Genomic DNA, 22,989 nt, shown 5'->3' on the forward strand with positions numbered 1-22,989 from the left:
TGGAGTCATACCTCAGCACAAATAGTCACAACCTCTTAGTGCAAGGGGATGTCATATAAGTATTGCAGGTATAAATGTAGACTGTTGCTACTGTAACAGGGGTTGTCTTAACAGACGTGTGTGGGAAGTCACATCTAATATTGACATGTACTCCATCAGTTATTGATAGACATCCTAAGATCATCATAGTACAGTACCACAGATATCACAGTAATGGTCCTGTGGAATACAGCAGAGATATGACCAATAAATGTGGACAGTCTGACACACTCTGGTCAGTCCAGAGGTATACACAGAACCCCTTAATGCAAGACGTGTCGACCAAGCCTGACAAAGTGGATGTTAACAGTCATGTAAATGGGTATATCACATAAATACTGGAATGAATATGCTCACACAGTTTATGCATTCACATACTCCTGTCTGTCCTGACACATAATAACCAGAGGAGCAGAGGTCACAAGCCCACATACTATCCACTAGCTAGTGACATACATCTGTTCAGCATCCCACTGCTTTGTCAGAAATACACAACAGTTATGGTGGCCCAGCAGCAGTACATCTAACAAATATCTGGACATAACATCACACTGGGGAAGTACACTGAGCTGCTAGGCATGTCACAAAGCACTGTGCAAACTACAGGCAGACAGCCACAACACTGGCCTATATGTCTTTTGGGGGAATACACATGTACCTGCAAATATAGCAGGCTCTACTGGCATGTAACAGCACGGAGTAAAAGACACCTGTGTGAAAGCTCATACCCACAGCCAATCTGAACACAGCCACAGCAACATATGGTAAGCATGCTTAATATTACAGTATATGGACTGTCTGATCAACACCATCCTCATATGTGCCACTCACACAGTAACCCTACATATACTGGGCCAATACACATTGTTTTCTGATGCCTGACTGTGGTATGGGACATGTGTGGGTTTGGCCCTACAAACATGTATGCTGATAGGGTACCATACAGTGGAGCAGCATGCAACATCAGATAGAACAGGACCAAGAACAATGACATCTACCACAGTCTGTACACAGGTCAAGGTACATATTCGCAATACACACTGTCGACAATCACCATAAGTACACAGACCTCACTACTGTACATACTACAACAGAATGTCCAGGTTTTGTCCTCATATATAAGCCCTACTATACATAACATATCTGGCAGTCTAATATCTCACTGGCTTGTTATCAGGTATGATGTCAATAAATAATGGTGTACTGAACATATGCAACTCTTACAGGATGACATGTCTACAAAGGTTGACAGAGTTGTGGCTGGAGGCACAAACACAGGGCCAATATTGACATGTTGCTGTGATAAATTCATACATTTACTTGGTATAACAGGGTTTGTTGTGACATATGTCTTCTGAGGGATATGAAGTCAGTAACTCTCATGGCTGTCACCATGTACTGACTGCAGTCCTCAGACTATGCTACTGCATTTCTAAATATAGGTCATCTGTGACTAACACAACACAAGTAAGACTCCAAACACTGGCCAGTCAGCAGATAGCCCTACAGGTGAGAGTTTCCTCAACCACATAACACTGTCATGACAGGTATTAAATCATGTAGACTAGCCATATCCACACAAACCCAGATAAACCAACACTACTTCAAATGTAGAAGAGCAAGACTTACATTCTGTACTCATGTCTGGAACATCCCCATCCTCTTTGTTGGCGTGTCTCCACAGTGTATGTTGTAAGAGGTATATCTCACTACCCTCTGTGATGCTGTTTGCCAAACACCGACATGAAGTCCTGCTCACAGTGAATGAAAAGGGACAACACCCACATGATGTTCATAGTTATAGGAGTATGTTTCCATGCAATTGGCTATGGGAATGTTACCACAGCTGTTCCACATGCAATCAGCTAGTGGGGGACTGCAATTCATGCACAGGCCATTAGCTGATCATGAGCATCACTTACAAAACACAAACTGCTGCCTAAGCAAAGCAGGTGTACTTTTTCACATCCACCAGAGAGGGAGTGAGAGAGACAAAGTACGAAAGGAAGGGGGTAGGAGAGTAAGAGCTAAACATGTTTGTGTCACACACTTACTAGTACAGGGTTTCAAACCCCTGCCTGACTATGTATTGCTATTACATTTTTATGCCATTATTGCATGCTCTACAAAGCTTACATGTTAGTGAGCTCTCCAAAGGTATATTTGAAGGTGAGTAACATCAGCAACCATGATAAAGGAGGGATAAGGTAGGTGTAGTACATGTGCCTGTCCACAAAAGCAGGTGTCAAGAATGACACAGCCACACTCTCTCAGGGACTCACACACATTATCACATCTGGCAGGGTCAGGATTAGAATTCCTAACTAACTAGTTTGCTACACTACAGTATTATGCAGGTATCACATGCACCACAGAGGTTATCAGGCTGATATATGGGCAAAGGGTATGTCAAGGTGACTGACATCAGAACGCATGCTTCAGTAGGGCAATGAGAGGTGTAGTGAGTGTGAATAGCTTCCAAATCATTAATCTCCACACACACACACACACACACACACACACACACACACACACACGCACACACACGCACACACACACACACACACACACACACACACACACACACACACACACACACACACACACACACACACACACACACACACACAGGTTTGGTAGTACTTACATGCAAGGGTTCATTGCTTCACAGGTGTGTAGTGATTGACTGTGCCAGAAGGCTGTACAAGGCTAGGCAAAGGGTATAACTTGGCATCAGGCCACAAGACAATAGTCTGCAGTGTGGCTCAGGGGTGTAGTCCCTGGATTGGCCCACAAAGGTGGGTACTGTATTCACCATCCACTCATCTGGGTTACTATTCTGCGTGGCCAGCGCTGTGCAATGCTTGCCATGTTTGTTTTTTATATTCCATAACATGGACAGTGTCTGAGATGTGCACATGCCCCACATGCATGTTCTGTGACATGTGGAAGTGTACCTGTGGGGTCTGGGGCATGTTGTGTGGACAGATTGTTATCATCTGATATGGCATTACTGACCTCATATGGTGAGAACTGGCAATGGAACTCAGGTTGATCCTGCACCTACATTGACAACATGATACAGGTATTCCACTGGTGTCAGTGGCATCTGTCCATACAGGGCATGTGTATAAGGCATGTTATTTCCTTTGTGGGTTATATTTTCTGACTCTACAGTTGTTGCAAGCATCCAGTGGAGAACATAGCAAAGGACCACTATAAGCAATTATTTGCCTATTGTAGGGATGGAACAGGGTGCCATGTCCTCTTTAGTCCACTGCAATCACACCATGGTTACTATCTGTGGTAAATATGCAGGGAACTACCAACATAGCGGCTGTTGCCTAGCCAAGTGTGTTTGTATATGAGACATGGGTGGAGAGTGTTCTCTGGGTAATACAAGGGTTGCCTATATTGTTCCCCAATCCATAATGTCAGATGTAGGAGCATGGATTGTCTACACCAGCCTCTCTGCTGTTTGACATCTGTTATCCTTGTAAGGTGGACATTGTGACATACAATAGGTCCTCCATATAAGAAATTTGCAAAACATGTCCCACAATGGGTCCTGTTATTACACAATCACAGCTACCTCCACACAGGATACTGGTGACAAACACACACAGAGTTTCGTAGTTGCCATGTCTGGGGTTAGAACTTCTAACTAACTAGTACATCACACTACAGCATTATGCAGTTATAGCACATGCCACAGAGTTTACAAGACTACTCCTTCCTCAAAGGAGTATTTCAAGGTGAATGACATCAGCAGGTTTGCCAAAGTAGGGCAATGGAAAGTGCGGTGACTGTGAATGGCCACAAAAGCATCATTCCCTACACAGACAGAGAAACACAGAGTCTCACAGTTGCCATGTCTGGGATTAGAACTCCTACCTAAGTAATACATTACACGATAGCATTACGCAGTTATAGCATGTGCCGTGCAGAATATAGAGCTACTTCTTCCCCAAAGGTGTATTTCAAGGTGAATGACATCAGCAGGGTTGCTAAAGTAGGGCAATGGAAAGTGTAGTGATTGTGAATGGTCTCAAAACCATTGATCCCTACACAAACACAGAGTTTCACAGTTGCCATATCTGGGATGATCCCTACATAGACAAACAAACACATACACACAGAGTATCACAGGTGCTATGTCTGGGATTAGAACTCCTACTTAACTAGTATATCACACTACAACATTATACAGTCATAGCATGCGCCATGGAGCTTACAGGGCTACTTCTTCCCCAAAGGTGTATTTCAAGGTGAATGACAGTAGGCTTGCCAAAGTGGGACAATGGAAAGTGTAGTGACTGTGAATGGCCACAAAAGCATTGATCCCTACACAGATGGAGAAACACACACGCACGCACACAGATTCTCACAGTTGCCATGTCTGGGATTAGAACTCCTACCTAACCAGTACATCATACTATAGCATTACACAGCTATAGCACATGCCACTGAGCTTATAGGGCCACTTCTTCCCCGAAAGTGTATTTCAAGGTGAATGACATCAGCAGGTTTGCCAAAGTAGGGCAATGGGGAGTGCAGTGTGTGTGAATAGGCCATGAACCATTCATCTGAAAGCACACACACACAACTCTCAGTCACACACATGTTTACATTTAACAGGAACATGTATACAACTTCTAGATGAATAATGACTTGTACAGTCATGTTACAAAGTTTTCACAAGCACCACAGACACTATAGTGCTGATGGATACCAGAAGCAAATGTCTACAGTGATTGACATTTGCACATCATGTGGTTTTAGCCAATTGGATGTGTGCTGGGTGGGACAGGCCTCATGATGGGAAGCTCTTTGTCACTGTCTGTCACTTTCTTCCACACATCTATGTATGTGTAAGTTTGACCTATTATAGTGTGTTGTCCTTGGATATATATGTGTATTCCTATCCGATATGTGTGCAAAGCATGACTGGTGTGCAATGTGGCGTGTGTGCACAAACATCTGCGACTGTCAGATATGTATAGTCCACTGTTGTTGCCAGACATGGGCTTCATGCGGGAGCATGCCCAATATGACCTTTCAGTATTTTGTTGTCAGACATGGGCTTTGTTTCTCTAAGTGTGGGAGCATGCCCAGTATGACCTCCTGTATTGAATGTGTGAACCCATTCCAGGTAGGTTGTACTCCAGTGCAGGCTTTTGTGTTCTACACCTACAGTTAGCAACCTGTTTCTGCAGGATATCTGTAGATCGGTTGACAATATGGGATCACAATGGGCAAAGGATAGTGGGATACTGTAACTAATTGTGTCTGTGCTGCTTCTGCTACATGGTTTTGGTGTTAGCAGATATATTCAGACATATGTACTGTTTTATACTGTGATGTTTTATGTCATCAACTACTGACAGGTATACATATTTGCTTGCAGTAATTTCCTGGGGAACACAAGATGAATGAAGCTGTGTCCAGTATTGTGGTCTGCAGCCTACATATTATTGCACAATCATGCCATTCTGGAGGGGGAGCTGCAGACACTTGCTGATGGGTCTGTGTAAATGGTTCAGCACCTTGGTACTGTGGTGGATGAGGATCCCATGCTTGTACATCCATCGACGTGACAACATGGCTCTATCCTGCTGTGGTCATACCTCACAGCTGTACAGATTCACACAGATTACCCAGAGGCAGGGCTCATATTTCTGGTCATTACCCCTTCGCATTGTGGTTTATGAGCAGGTTTGTAGCCACCCATTCCTGTGTTTGCAGGTAGGGATATTATGTACACACATCTGAGTTTCAGACTTCACACACTCCATGGCATCCATGCTTCTACCCCCCCCGTTATTCTATCCTCTTCCGAACATTATGCAAACGTTATCTGATAAGTATCCCTATAGTTATCACTTCATCCCAGCAGTATTTAGGGGTTGGTCCACAGTTTATGAAGTAGGACATGGTGGACATGCTACTGGGATTTGTCAACATGGCCTTGCATTTATGTTCTTTGGACTGTGTTATGTTGTTATTTGGGAATCCATGAGATGACATACATTGGCAGTATGGGTGAGACACAAGCCTTTGACAGAGGACTGTAGGGCATTTGGTAGTGATGCAGGCCATCTGTAGCAGGCTGGTGCATTGTGTCACCCCTACAGGTCCCAGGCTGCAATCCACTATATTCCCCTGGGGTGACAGGGTAGGTGTACAAAGTGTTAATGTCAATAATTTTGGTCCTTATTGATCCATTGATGTGGATGCTGCCAGGGTGCTGCTTACAGCTAGGGGTTCACCTGCATGGGACACCTCTTCAGCATGCTGAATTCTGTGGCTATTCCCATACAGAGGTGGGGGTCATATTGTACTCATTCCCAACAGCAGGGATAAGACCTGTGAGGTACATGTGGCTGATGGTGGGGTGAGCTGGGTGCATGTGTGCTATGGAAGCTACTTGCAGCTGACTCACAGATATACGTGGGGCATTCCACTTATGCTGGCTTGTGCAGGGACATCAGCATTTCCTCAGTACTTCATACCTGTGCCTTTTGTGGTCTGCCAGTGTTTGGCCAGATGACATTAGTATTCCATACTACACAGCCAACTAATGTGTTGCTAACCTGTATGTACAATTCCAAAAGTGGGTCCATTTGACAATAACATTTCCTATAGTCTCTTTCTAGGGTAATTCCACCTGTGTACTGTTTGTATGTCTGGGCCCACATTCATGCCATGTCCATCTTTCAGATGGTGACAGATATTACATCCAAACAATTATATGGATTACTGCTGGAATGTGTCTTATTGGGATGCATTGTGTTTGGTACTGCAGTTGTGAGAACTTGGCCCTGTCATCAACAGTACTGGCCACTGACCATCAGGACACAACCCTCCATGCCTACATGCTGACCAATTCCACACAATATACAACACACACCAACCTAATACCTAGGGCCCTGCATATTGTACACGTACTACAATCTATCCTGATACTTTGGCCAACTAAGGTAATCTGTGCTTCACTGTTATTGTACCTACACATACATGTTACTACATTTCTACATAGGACTGTGTAGGGGGGGGCACACCTGACAACTGTAAACATTTGCTATGACTGTACTGGTATTTCAGGTACTCCATTTCATTCTGTATTCTGACCTATCATGCAGACTAGAGGCATATCAGTGTACTATAGTTCTTAGGTTTTATTGATCTACATTTCACACTTCTTACCCTTCAGAACTAACATTCCACTGCCTGACCTGTTGTAGTCTGTCTGTGTAGGTCTGGAGGGGGGCTGTTCTTCATAGCCATAAATCACAGGCCTTAGCATAAACTTTCTTTGTGTTTGTCTACACCTGTCCTGCTGGCTGAGATTGTTGGGTATGTGAGCCTCACTGACATGTATGTGTGTGTCCTATGGACACACATTTGGCCCACCACATGTCCTGCAGTGGGTTTTGTCACCTTCTCTAGTACTGCCTACTATGATGACACCAGTATTTGTTAAGGATTTCATGCTGTCGATATAGGTGTCTACTATCTGCTGGCATCCCATTCAGCCACACGATTCCCTAACATGCTCAGATCCATACCATAGATACAGGTGGAAGAACATACTACTACATTCAGCAATTGATAGTGAGCATGACTTACCTTGTGGCTGTGCCAGTATTGAGGATGATGCTGGAGGGTTGACTATGTCAGATGCACACAGTACACTCCCTGTACATGGTTAAGCACAGGTAGTGTCATGTTTGGCATCCCTTTCACTGTATGTGCGAGATGGAGTGAGGCGTCATTCCCTGGGTTCCTACCTTGTCAGTGTATGTGCTATGCGTTGCCTCTTTGCCAAGGCCTGGGCATACTGGGCATGTCTCCTTCTGCTTACTGGGGCAAGCTCAGGTTGTTTCTCCTCCAAGTCACTCTGTGTCTGTGCAGGCCTTGGCAATGGTGGTGGGCTGTGTGGCCCTGCCCCATGCTGTTCCTGGTGCAGCTGTTTCCACAGGATAATATTATGTAGCATGGGACATATGACAATTTGGGTACATGTAGCTGGTGAGTACTGCAAGGCTCCACCAGATATGTCCAGGCAGCGGAACTGTGACTTGAGCATCCCAAACACATGCTCTATTATGATTCTGGTCTGTGCATGCACCTCATTATGGAGTTCTTGTTCGGGTGTGTGTGCATTCCTGATGGGTGTCATCAGCCATGGCTCCAGTGCTTAACCATAATCCCCCACTAGGTGACCATATGGGATGTCCCCATTGGCAAATCTCTGGTACAGCTGCGTCATATGCCAGATGTGGGAGTTGTGATAGCTTCCAGGGCTGCCAGCACATACATTCATTATAATGCCCTAGGCATCGCACATGACCTGACAGTTGATGGAAGGGAAGCCCTTGTGATTTATGTAGACTCTACCCCACTCACCGGGTGGTGCTTTGATGTCTATGTGCATGCAGTCTATAGCACCCACTACCTCAGAGTATACTGGTATTTGATGGAAGAGATGCATATTGCTGGTCAATGCCTCATGGGTGTTTAGGAAATATATGTGCTCACTGGCATGTGCTGACATGGCATCCAGGAACTGGTGGAGTGCCATGGATGCTGATGCCTGTGAGATCCCCATGATATCCCCAGTTGGCCTTTGGATGGTACCTGTGGCTAGTATACTTAAGCCTACACATACCTTGTTATCCACTGGGATGGGTTCCCCTCTGTTGGTTCTATGTGTGAGGCATGGCCGGCACAGCTCAACAATTTGCTGTAGGTGGTCCCTGTCCACCCTATAGTGCTCCACTATCTTCAGCTCATGTAGCCCCTGGTAGGTTACCCTGGGTCTGTACACTCTTCTCCTTCTCCTCACTGTGTTATGGTCATCAGCATTCTCATCCTCACCACCCTCAACCTCTTCCACATGTTGATTTATGAGAGCGAATTCAGCCCCTATCATTTTGTTGCTTTTGTTAGGTAAACTTTCCCCTTATGTGTACACTGGTAGTGTTGAGTTTGTAGGAAAAACTAGAGGGAAAAGTGTTTGCATAATTTATAGTAGTGTGCTGGGCTGCTGCCTGTGTAATTACACCTGCCAGCTATGCTAGTTCTACTTGATTACCTTCCTACTGCTGTTTACTTGCCTTCCTGTGTAAGCCCTGGGGCACTCCATGCAAACCCAGTGCTCACATGTGAATGGAGCTGCTATTTCCTGGTTTAATTTTTTTTTTTGTTTAAACCCCAGTGCGCAGAATGCACATCAGTTTAAGCAATGTAAAGTGCGCTTGGCAGCTTCAGACACACCCCCTTCCTTAGCACTGCTAAGCTAAGGGCAAAACTGAGCCACAGAGCTCCAATAAGCTTACAGTATGCCTGACACACCCCTCTGTGATGTCAGCTAACTCTTAGGCTTACACCATGGTTTTCCTGCAACTACACTGTTGGGTGCAGTCTAGCCATGAGGGGAAATCTGTGATTCAGTATCATTCCCCTTACTTGCATAGAATTGCCTGCTAATGCCTAGTTACAACTCTGACACTGAGTCTTCCCCCTTAGCAACCACTATTCACTGGCCTTGTTGTCTTCTGCCTGCCATTGACTATAATGGCAAAATTGTGATTTTGCAGAAAAAGCTTTTTTCAAGGTTTTAGTTTTATTTTTGGGCCGATCCCATTTGCACGCCACTACCCTACACTTAAACGGCCAAAATCGGCCAAAAAAGATAAAAGTTATTTTTTGTTATTTTGACTGTTATTTAACTGTTTTCCATGTCAATGGCCATATATTTGGCCATTGGCTTGATTTCCACATTATATACACCCTTTATTTGGAGCTGCCATGGCTCCATTTTGTAGTTTGCAGAAATGTACTCGGTTACTAACCAAGTACATTTCTACAGGTTACACTAATCCTAAATGGATGGCTGCCAGCTTCCTTTATTGCTAATTCACCTCATTTGCATGGTTTTCACCTGCAGATGGGGTAATTAGTATACAGGAGCTGTGTCCATGCAGGAATAGTGCAGGAGTACTTGTGCATGTTCCGGGAGCTTGTTCCTGGAGCTCTCGGTGGCCATGTTGCCTCCAGCAGCTCTTGCACTATTCCTGCACGCGGTGCAGAGCTTGCTGAATCCCAAAGTCCCCCAGATTCTGCAAGCCTTGCATAGTGTGCAGGATTAGTGCAGGAGCTCCAGCAGGCAATATGTCTGCTGTGCGATCTGGGAATAACCTGTAGGGGCGTGCATGAGCACTCCTGCACTAGTCCTGCATGGACTCGGCCCCTGTATGCAAATTAACCCATTTGCAGGAAAACTTCATGCAAATGGGTAAATTTGAAATCCAGGAAGCTGGAAACCAGCCGTGCAGGACTAGTGCAATCTGCAGAAATATACTCCGCCAGTAACAGAGTACATTTCTGCAAATTACAAAAACGGAACCATGACAGCTCCAAATAAAGGGTGTATATCATGTATAAAGCATGCTAATGGCCAACTATAAGCCCAATGGCATGGAAAACACTTGGAAAAAAATCAACTTTTATTTTTTTTAGCTGATCTCGGCTGCTTAAGTGTAGGGCAGTGGCGCGCAAATGGGATCTGGGGGAAATAAGGAAATAAAAATAAAATAAGCCTTCTAAGTAAAATCACTATTCTGCCATTATACTCAATGGCAGGCAGAAGACAACATGGCCAATGAATAGTGGTTGTTAAGGGGGAGGGTCAGTGTGGGACATGTAACTATGTATTAGCAGACAATCCTATGCAAATGAGGGGAATGATAGTGAATCCCAGTTTCCCCCTGCATGCTCGTCAGCTCCCAACAGTGTAAGAGCAGGAATAGCTTGGTGCAAGCCTAGGAGTTAGCTGACATCATGGGAGGGGTGTCAGGCATACTGTAAGAAGATTGGAGCGCTGTGGCTCAGGTTTGCTCGAAGCTTAGCACAGCTAAGCAAGGGGGTGTGTCTGAGGTTGCCTAGCACTCTTTACATTGCCTAAGCGGGTGTGCATGCCATTCACCGTGTTTTAAAAGAAAAAAGGTAAACCAGGAAATAGCAGCTCTGTGCATATTTGAGCACTGTGTTTGCGCGGTGCACCCCTGGGCTTAAACAGGCAGGCAATGGGAAGGGAAAACAGCAGTAGGAAGGTAATCTAGGAGAACTAGCATAGCCGGCAGGTGAAATGTATCAGAATCAGCCAATTACACAGGCAGCAGACCAGCCCAGCCCAGAACACTACTATAAACTATGCAAACACGTTTCCCTCTGTTTTTTCCCATACTCTACACCACTGATGTATACAAGCGGGGAAGTTTTAACAAACAAAACAACAAAATGATAGGGGCTGCAATAGCTATCATACAACAACAAAGAGGCTGAGGGTGGTAAGGATGTGAATGCTGTCGACCAAACCACAGTGAGGAGATGGAGAAGAGTGTACAGATCCAGGGTAACCTACCAGAGGCTACATGAGCTGCAGATAGTGGAGCGCTATACGGTGAACAGGGACTTCTTACAGCAAATTGTTGAGCTGTGCCAGCTTCACCTGACACACAAAACTAACAGAGGAGAAACTGTCCCAATGAATACCAAGGTATGTGTAAGCCTAAGAATACTAGCTACAGGTACCTTCCAAAGGCCAACTGGGGATATTATAGGGATCTCACAGGCATCAGCATCCAGGGTACTCCACCAGTTCCTGGATGCTATGTCGGCACATGCCAGTGAGAATGTATATTTCCCCAACACCCATGAGGCATTGGCCAGCATTATGCAACTGTTCCACCAAATAGCAGAATACCCTGAGGTAGTGGGTGCTATAGACTGCATGCACATATGCATCAAAGTACCACCTGGTGAGCGGGGTAGGGTCTACATCAACCACAAGGGCTTCCCCTCCATCAACTGCCAGGTCATGTGCGATGCCCAGGGCATAATAATGAATGTGTGTGCTGGCTGCCCTGGAAGCTATCATGATTCCCACATCTGACATCTGACACAGCTGTACCAGAGATTTGTCATTGGGGACATCCCTTAAGGTCACCTAGTGGGGGATGCTGGTTACACACTGGAGCGATGGCTGATGACACCCCATCAAACATGCACACACACCCGAGCAAGAAGTCCATAATGAGGCACACGCACAGACCAGAATTATAATAGAGCATGTGTTTGGGATGCTCAAGTCATGGTTCTGGTGCCTGGACACATCCGGTGGAGCTTTGCAGTACTCACCAGCTACATGTACCCAAATTGTCATCGTATGTGCCATGCTACACAGTATGATCCTGCAGAAACAGCTGTAGCAGGAACAGCATGGGGCAGGGTCACACAGCCCCCCACCATTGCCAAGGCCTGCACAGGCACAGAGTGACTCAGAGGAGGAACAACCTGAGCCTGTCCCAGTAGACAGAAGGAGGCATGCCCAGTATGCCCTGGCCTTGGCAAAGAGGCAACACATAGTGCATATACTGATACAGAAGGAACCCAGGAAATGACACCTCTCTCTGACTCGCAAATACAATAAAAGGGATGCCAAACATGACACTACCTGTGCTCAACCATGTGTAGGGAGTGTACTACGTGCATCCAACATAAGCAGCCCTGCAGCACCGCCCTCAATACTGGGACACCCACAAGGTGGGTCACTCAACCTACTAATTGCCAAATGGAGTAGAATGCGTTGATACCTGTATCTATGGTATGGATGTGAGCATGCAAGGGAATCAGGCAGCTGAATGGTATGCCAACAGATAGTAGACACCTATAGTGGCACCATGAGATCTGTAACAAATGCTGGTGTCACCATAGTAGCCAGTACTACACAGGGTGACAAACCCCACTGCAGGAAATGTGCTGGGCCTCATGTGTGTCCATATGACTAACACATGCCAGTCAGGGAGGTTCACACACCCAACAACAGTCTCAGCCAGCAGGACAGGTGTAGACAAACACAAACAAAGGCTGTGCTATGGACTCTGAATGATGCCTATGGGTAACCCCCCCCCCCCCCAGGCCTACACAGTCAGACTACAGCAGGTCAAACAGTGGGATGTTAGTTCTGAAGGGTAGAAAGTCAGAAACTAATATGTAGGTCAATCAAAGCTAAGACCTGTAGTACACTGATATGTCTCTAGTCAGCATGATAGGTTGGAATACAGAATGAAATGGAGTACCTGACATACCAGTACAGTCATAGCAAATGTGTACAAGTGTCAGGTGTGCCCCCCCAATCCTGTGTAGAAATGTAGAAACAGTCAGGTGTGCTCCCCAATCCTATGAAGAAATGTAGAAATAGTCAGGTGCGCCCTCCCAATTCTGTGTAGAAATGTAGAAACAGTCAGATGTGTCCCCCCACAATCCTATGTAGAAATGTAGTAACATTCAGGTATACCCCCCACTCCTATGTAGACATGTAGAAAGAGTCAAGTGTGCCCCTTCCCCCAATCCAGTATAGAAATGTAGTAACAGTCAGGTGTGCCCCCTCCCAACCACTGTGTAGAAATGTAGAAACAGACAGCTGTGCCCCCTTCCCCAATCATGCGTAGAAATGTAGTAACAGTCAAGTGTGCCCCCCTCCCACAATCCTGTGTAGGAATGTAGAAACAGTCAGGTGTGCTCCCCCAACCCTACTTAGAAATGTAGTAACAGTCATGTGTGCCCCCTAAACCTATTTAGAAATGTACTAATGGTCTGGTGTGCCCACCCCCCAGTCCGATGTACACACGTCGTAACTGTCAGGTGTGTCCCCCACAACCCTATGCAGAAATGTGGTAACATGTATATGTAGGTACAATACCAGTGGAGCACAAATGCACAGAGGTGGCCAAGGTAGCAGGATAGGTTGTAGCATCTGCATAATATGCAGGTATGTGTGTGTTAGGTTGGTGTGTATTTCATATTGTATGAGAGTGGTCAGTATGTATGCATGTTGAGGTAAGACCTGGTGGCCATTGTCCACTACTGCTGATGACAGGGACAAGTCCTCACAACTGCAGTGACAAAGACAATACCCACCAGTATAACACATGTTAGCAGTAAGCCATTGTAAATGTTTGGTGGCAATATGTGTCACCATCTGAAAGACTGACATGGCATGGCTGTTGGGCTAGATATACAAGCAGTACACAGGGGAATGTACCCCAGACATGCAGTATATATTGTGTCACTGTGAAATGGAGACACCCTTGGAATTGTACATACAGGTATGCATCACATTATCTGGTTCTGTAGTAGGGGATACCGGTGTTGTCTGCCCGAACACTTACAGATCACAAAGGAGGTAGGACTGATGTATTGGGAAACAGCTGATGTACCTGCACATGCCAGCATAACTGGAATGCCCAATGCATATCTGTGTGTCAGATGCAAATAGTGTCCATAGCACACATGCACCCAGCTCACACAAACACCACCCACAGGTACCTCTCTGGTCGTATCCCTGCTGTGGGGAATGGGTACAATATGACCCCACCTGTATATGTCAATACCAAATGAATGCAGGATGCAGTGCAGGTGTCCCATGCAGGTATGTTGCTAGTTGTAGGTAGCACCCTGCCAGCTTCCACACCACCCGAACAAGACTGATAGAAGGTATTGGCATGAACACCTAGCACACCTACCCTGTCACCCCAGGGGAGTATACTGTATGGCAGTCTGAGACTGTTGGACTGACAGAATGCACATCTGGCCTGCATCAACACGTAATGCTCCACAGGCCTCTGCGAAGGGCCTGTGTCTCACACGTACTGCCAATGCATGTTATGTCATGGACACCCAAATAACAACATAACACGGGTCTATATCAGCATTTTGAAAATGTAATAGTTCGAATCACAAAATATCGAACTGAAATACTCGAACTATTACATTTTCAAATGCCAATATAAAAAAAAATAAATAAACCAAAAAAAAAAAAAAAAACCTAAAGGGTATAGGCAAGCCTATTGCACCCCCCACACTCACCGCTACTTAAATATACCAACTCCAAGACCCCACTACATTATAGTAAATGGAAATCTCCCCTTATGTAGATTTCCGTTTACCCGTTCGATGTTCTGCCCTTTCGGCATTCTCGCATCGACAATATTGTATTCGATATTGTCAACGTTCGAGATGCTGATAGGAACCCCATAACACACTCCATATAAGCCATATGCAAGGCCATCTGGACAAACCACAGTAACATGTCCACCATGTCCCACTGCATGAACTGTGGACCAACACCAACACACAGTTGTGATGGGGTGATAACCTTAAGGAAAGTATCAGAGAATGTATGTATAATGTATGGAAGAGGACAGAATAACAGAGGGAGGTGGGGACATGGGCAGCATGGAATGTGCAAGGCCCTACACAAAGCTGTGTGCACACACTATCCCTGGCTGCAAACACATAAATGGGTGGCTACATACCTGCCCATACACCACAATAGGGGTAATGTCCAGGCATGGCCCCTGCCTCTGGGTAACCTGTGCTATCTGTACAGCTGTGAGGTATTGCCACAGCAATATAAGGCCATACTGTCATGTCGATGGATGTACAAGTATGGGATTTTGTCCCAGCACTGTACCAAGGTGCTGAACCAGATACAAAAATCCAGCAGCAAGTGTCTGCAGCTCCCCCCTCCAGAATGGCATAACTTACCATGAATATGTAGTCGTCTGTGTCCACAATACCACACACAGCTGTAGTCACCCTTGTCCCCCAAGACATCACTGTGAGCAGGAATGTCCACCTGACAGTACATGAGGCTAGAAAACATCACAGTGTATAACAGTACACACCTGAATATCTATGCTAACAGCAGTACCATGTAGCTGAAGCAGCACAGACACAACCACCAACAGTGCACACTATTCCCTGCACACTTTGTCCCCATATTGCCAAATGATCGACGGATAACCTGCAGAAACAGTTTTCTACCTGTAGGTGTACAACACAAAGGTCTGCACTGGAGTACAAACTACCTGGAATGGATCCACACATTCAATACAGAAGGGCATACTGGGCATGCTCACACACAGAGAAATGAAGGCAATTTCAGACAACAACATACTGAAAGGTCATACTGGGCATGCTCACACACAAACAAATAAAGCCCATGTCTGCAAACAACAGTGGACCATACATATTTGGCAGTTGCAGACGTTAGTGCAGATACTCTTCAGTGTGCACCAGTCATGCTTTGCACGCACAGTGGATAAGAATACAGACATATATCCAAGGACAACACACTATAATAAACCAAAAGTAGACATACATAGATGTGTGGAAGACAGTGACTGTGACAAGGAGCCATCCATTATGAGGCCAGTCCCACCCAGCACACAGCCAAATGGCTACAACCACTTGAGGTCTAAATGTCACTCACTGTAGACATTAGCCACCGGTATCCATCAACATTACAGACTATGTGGTGCAAGTGCTAGCTGTGCAACATGATTGTACAAGGAAGTAGTCATCTAGCAACTGTATACACATACCTGTGGAATATAACCCTGTGTGTGCCTGCATGTGGTGTGTCAACCTCTAGATGAATAGGTTATGGCCCATGCACACACACTGCCCTCCCCATAGCCTACTATGACAAGCCTGCTGAGGTCATCCACTTTGAAATACACCTTTGGGAAAATTGTAATCCATTAATCTCCATGGTGTGCCCTATAACTGCGTACTGCTGTAGTGTAATAAACTAGTTAGGTCAGAGTTCTAATCCCAGACATGGCAACTTTGTTTGTGTGTGTCTCTGTCTGTGTAGAGAGCAATGCTTTTTAGGCTAGTCACACCTCACTACAATTCAAATGCCCTACTCTGGCAATCCTGCTGATGTCATTCACTGTGAAATACACCTTTGGGGAAGACATACTCCAGTAATCTCTGTGGCATGTCCTATAACTGCATAGTGCCGTAGTGTAATAAACTAGTTAGGTAGGAGTTCTAATCCCAGACATGGCAGGTATGTGTGTGTGTGTGTGTGTGTGTGTGTGTGTGTGTGTGTGTGTGTGTGTGTGTGTGTGTGTGTGTGTGTGTGTGTCAGTGTTTGTCTTTTGTATCCTGTGTGGAGGTGGCTGTGAGTGTGTAACAACTGGACTCATTGCGGAGTGGGTTTTGCAAATTTATTATATGGTGGCCCTAGTATATGTCACACTGTCCACCATACAGGGATAGCAGATGTGAAATAGCCGAAAGGCTGGGGTGCAAATCCATACCCCTACATGTGACATCAAGGCCAGGTGAACAAAGTTAGCAACCCGTGTATGACCCAGAGAACACTCTTGACCCATGTCTCATACACACACACACACACACACACACACACACACACACACACACACACACACACACACACACTTGCCTAGGCAGCAACCGCTATGTTGGTAGTACCCTGCATATTGTCCACTGATTGTAACCATGGTGTGATTGCAGTGGGCTACAGAGGGCATGGCACCCTGTCCATCAGTCCAGTAGATACATACATGCAGACAGTGCACCTTCCCAATGTTCCCCACTGGTCAACCGCAACACCTGTGGTGCCATCAAATGTGACCCACAAAGGACATACCATGCCTGAAACACATGCCCTGTATGGACAGATGCCAGTGACACCAGAGAATACCTGTATCATGCTATCAATGTAGGTGCAGGGTCAACCTGCTGTCCATTAACAGTTCCTGCCACATGAGACCAGGACTGGCACATCTGATGATAACAATCTGTGTGCACAGCATGGGCCAGACACCCCAGGTACAGTTCCACATGTCACTCTACATGCATGTGGGATGTGTGCACATCCCAGACACCATCCATGTCATGGATTAAGGAACACATACATGGCAAGCAATGCACAGCAATGGCCATACACAATAGTTACCCAGGTGACTGGATGGTGAATACAATATCCACCTGTGTGGGCAAATCCAGACACTACACTCCTAAGCCACACTGCAGACAATTGTCATATGGCCTGATGCCAAGGTATACCCATCACCTAGCCTTGCATAGCCATCTGGCACAGTCGACTACTACAAACCAGTGAAGCAATGCACCCATGCATGTCAGTACTGGCACCCTGTGTCTGTGTGTGTGGTGTATGATGCCTATGACCACATTCACACTCACTACAACCCCCATTGGCATACTGAAGCATGCTATCTGATGTCAGACACCTCCACATCCCCTTTGCCTATATAACCTCTGTATAACCCCTGTGGTGCATGTGATACCTGCACAGTACTGTGTTGTGGCAATCTAACTAGTGATGAGTTGTATTCCTGACCCTGCCAAGTGTGTCAATGTGTGTGGGTCCCTGTAAGAGTGTGGCTGTGTTGACGCTGACACCTGTTCATGTGGACAGGCACGTGTACTACACCTACCTTATAGCTAACATATCACTGTTGCAGATGTCACTCACCATCACATATACATTTGGAGGGATCCTCAACATGTAACCTATGTGGTGCATCCAATAACTGCATAGACATGTGATAGCAATACATAGTCAGTCAGGGGTTTAATACCCTGCACTGGTAGGTGTGTGGCACAAACATGCTTAAGTTTTACTCTCCCACCCCTCCCAGACTTATCTTTGCCTCTGTCTGTCTCTCTCACTCCCTCTATGGTGAATGTGGAGATGTACACCTGCTTTGCATAGGCAGCAGCATGTATACTGTAAGTGATGCTCATCATCAGCTGATGACCTCTGCATGAATTGCAGCCCTCCTCTAGCTGATTGCATGTGGTAGAGCTGTGGTAACATTCCAATAGCCAATTGCATGGAAACTCACTCCAATATCTAGGAACATCATGTTGGTGTTGGGTCTTTTCATTCACTGTGAACAGGAACTAGATCTGTTGTTTGCCAAACAGCATCACAGGTGGATTGGGGATTTACCCCTAACAACATACACTGTTGAAACAGGCCAACACACAGGAGAGGGATGTGCCTGACTTGACTACAGACTTTAAGTGCTGCTATACTGCATTTAGAGTAATGTTGGTTTAACAGGGTGTGTGTGGATATGTCTGTCCTACATGTTGTAATACCTGTCATGTCAGTGCTATGTTTATGAGGAATTCCCATCTGTAGGGTCATCTGCAGACTGGGCAGTGTGTGGTGCCTTGTGTTTCTTGTGTTACCCACAGAGTACCTATCTGTGAACTGCAGAAGGTAGTGTGAGGATTGGAGTCAGTAGATGGTGACAGCTGTGAGAGATACTGACTTAATATCCCTCATAGGACATATGTTGTAACAAACCCTGTTACAACAGTAAATGTATGAGGTTATCACAGCAACATGTCAATATTGGCCCTGTGTTTTTGCCACCAGCCTCAACTCTGTCAACCTTTGTACATATGCCATGCAGTAAGAGGTGCATATGTTCAGTACACCATATTTATTGACATCATAGCTGATAACAAGCCAGTGAGATATCAGACTGCTATATAGTAGGGGTTATATTTGAGGACATAACCTGGGCATTCTGTGGTTGTGTGTACAGTACTGAGGTCTGTGTACTTATGGCGATTGTCAACAGTGTGTGTATTGTGAATATGTACCTTGGCCTGTGTACAGACTGTGGTAGATGTCATTGTTCTTGGTCCTGTTCTATCTGATGTTACATGCTGCTCTACTGTATGCTACCCTATCAGCTTACATTTTTGTGGGGCCAAACACACACATGTCCCATACCACAGACAGGCAAACATTGGACCATACTGTGTAGTGGCCCAGTATATGTAGGGTTGGTGTGTGAGTGGCACATATGAGGATGGTGTTGATCAGATAGCCCATATACTGTAATATTATGCTAGCTTACCATATGTGGCTGTTCACATTCATTGTAATTATGCACGTTCACACAGGTGTATGTTACTCTGTGACATGCCTGTAGAGCCTGCTATCTATGCAGGTGCATGTGTATTCCCCCATAGGAAATGTAGGCCAGTGTTGAGGCAGTCTGCCTGTAGCCTGCACAGTGCTTTGTTACATGCCTAGCAGCTTAGTGTACTTACCCAGTGAGATGTCATGTCCAGATACTTGCCAGATGTACTGCTGCTGGGCCACCATAACAGTCATGTATGTCAAACAAAGCAGTGGGATGCTGTACAGATGTATATCACTAACTAGTGGGTAGTATGTGGCCATGGCACCTCTGTACCAGCGGTTATTATGTGTCAGGACAGACAGGAGTGTATGAATGCATAACCTATGGGGGCAAAAGTATATCAGTATTTACATGATATACCCATCTACATGGCTGTTAAACTCCACTTTGCCAGGCTTGGTCCACATGTCCTGCACTAAAGGGTTCTGTGTATACGTCTGGACTGACCAGAGTGTGTCAGACTTTCCGCATATATTGGCCAAATCTCTGCTGTTGTCCACAGGAGCATTACTGTGCTAGCAGTGGTACTGTACTATGATGTCCTTAGGATGTCTGTCAGTAGCCAATGGTGCACATGTTAAAAGCAGATGTGACCTCCCACACACACCATGTCTGTGAAGACAATCCCTATTAGAGTAGCAATAGTCTACAAATGTATCTGCAATACATACCTGACATCCCCTTGCACTAAGAGGTTGGGACTATTGGGGCTGAGGTAGGGCTCCATTCCATGATCAGGACATATGGTGAACATCATCATCATCATCATCCCCTTTTTCCCATTTACATGGGGTCGGGGTATTGTATTAACTGTCACCAACTCTCTCGATTCAGTGCCACTCTCCTGCCTTCTTCAACACTCATGCCTGACTGTTGCAGATCTTCTTTCACACAATCCATCTACCTCTTTGCTGGATGCCCTCGCTCCCTCTTACCCTCTTCCTGTCTGTCCCAAATCTCCCTCACTAGATTGTCTTCTGCTTTTCTACACATATGCCCATACCATCGTAATCTGTTTTCTTTGATCTTTTCTGCAATTGGAGCTACTTTGGCTTCTGCTCTTATGTCCTCATTTCGTCACCTGTCCCGCAGTGTGCATCCTACCACCTTTCTCAGGCACTTCATTTCCATCACCTCTAGCTTCTTCAACTGTTCTGCCTTTACTGCCCAGGTTTCTGTACCATACAGTAGTACTGGTCGCACCACTGTCTTGTACACCTTACTTTTCAGCTTCTTTGGCATTCTTCTGTCATATACTACACATGATACTCTATGCCAGTTGGCTGCATCCCCTCTGATTCTAGCTTTGACCTCTTCATTCAGACTACCCTTCTCCTCAACCACCCCTCCCAGATACTTGAAGCTGTTTACCTGTTCCACTATCTTCCCATCTATCTCTATTCTCAGCTTCTTCTGATTTCCCCAATCTGCTGCCATTACCACTGTCTTATCTGTGCTTAGTTTCATCCCATGTGCCTTCAGATTTGCATTCCATTCTCCTATCCTTTGCTGAAGTTCTAGATCAGAGTCTGCCTGTACTGCCACATCGTCTGCATACAGCAGCTTTGTTGCTCTGACCCCGGCAACCTGTTTGCTGATGTAGTCCATTACCAGTATGAACAGCAGTGGGCTCAGAGCTGAACCCTGGTGTACACCCACTCCCACTGGGAACCCCTCAGTGAGGCCAAACACTGTTCGTACTTCAGTCACTGGGTTCTTGTATATAGCCTGTACTAATTCTACCAATGTTTCTGGGACTTCAAACCACCGCAGTACTGCCCAGGTCAGCTTTCTTGGGACCTTGTCATATGCTTCCTCCAAGTTTAGGAAAGCCCAGTTTGACTCTCTCCTCTTCTCTAGTTTCTTCTCAAGTATCTGTCTCAATGCAAACATCGGGTCAATTGTGCTGCATCCTGATCTGAATCCAAACTGTTCATCTCCCATCTTACATTCTACTATTCTGCGTATCCGTTTATCAATCACCCTCTCCAGAACTTTCATGCAATGTGGTAGGAGTTTGATGCCTCTGTACTATCCACAGTTGTGGATGTCCCCTTTGTTCTTGTACACTGGCACGAGTATGCTTATTCTCCAGTCATCTGGAATACACCTTTCTCTCCACACTGCAATTAGTACCCTCAGGAGCCATTTCTCCCCTAGCTCACCCAGCATCTTTATCATATCTGCTGTGACCTCATCTGAGCCTGCTGCTTTCCCTGGCTTCATTTTCCTTAGTGCTGCTCTTACTTCTTCTAAGCTGGGCTCCTCTTCTACTCTCATTGTAGGCTATTTCTGGGGCAGTACCGCTTCTGTGGGGTTTTCTTCATTCAGAAGCTGCTGGGAATACTCCTTCCATCTGTCTTTGATGTCCTGTGGGCTGGTAAGCAGGTTGTTGCTGGAATCCCTTATGAAGGATGTCTGACTATCTTCTTTATCTTTCTGTCTTTGCCTTGCAACCTGGTATAGTTTCTTTGTGCCCCTTACTGAGTCACTTTCCAGAAGCTGCTAGAGTGCCACTTATGCCCTATTCTTTGCTATTGCAACTTCTTTCTTAGTTTCTTTGTTAGCCAACCAGTAGTCCTTCCTAGCTTGGTCAGTCTTTTCAATCTCCCATTTCTTCCTGCACTCCTTCTTTCTTTTGATTACTTCCTGCACTTCTGCATTCCACCACCAGCTTTCCTTATGTAACTTATTTCCATACCTGGCTCGGCCACATATCTTTTCTGTAGTCCTAACACATGCTGTTTTTAGGTGCTGCCACTCTTCTTCAACTCCACCTATTTTCTCCTCTTCTTGGGGTGCTAGAGCCCTGAGTAATTCCTTGAACTGCTGTGCTTTCTCTCCAGTCAACTTCCAGGTCTTCAGCCTGGTCTCTGTTGACCTTAGAGCCTTCTCTGACCACTGCTTGCAGCTGATTGTGGCAACTACTGGTTTATGCTGTGAACCAACTGTTTCACTGGGGATGACTTTGCAATCATGGATTCTACCCCAGTGCCTTTTCCTTACTAGGAGGAAGTCTACCTGAGTTGCATGTTGGCTACTCTTGTATGTGATCTTGTGACTGTCTCTCTTTCTGAACCATGTGTTGGCTATT

Source organism: Protopterus annectens, chromosome 1.part2 (genome assembly GCF_019279795.1).
Source record: "Protopterus annectens isolate FY-2018-M chromosome 1.part2, PAN1.0, whole genome shotgun sequence".
NCBI classification, from domain to species: Eukaryota; Metazoa; Chordata; order Ceratodontiformes; family Protopteridae; genus Protopterus; species Protopterus annectens.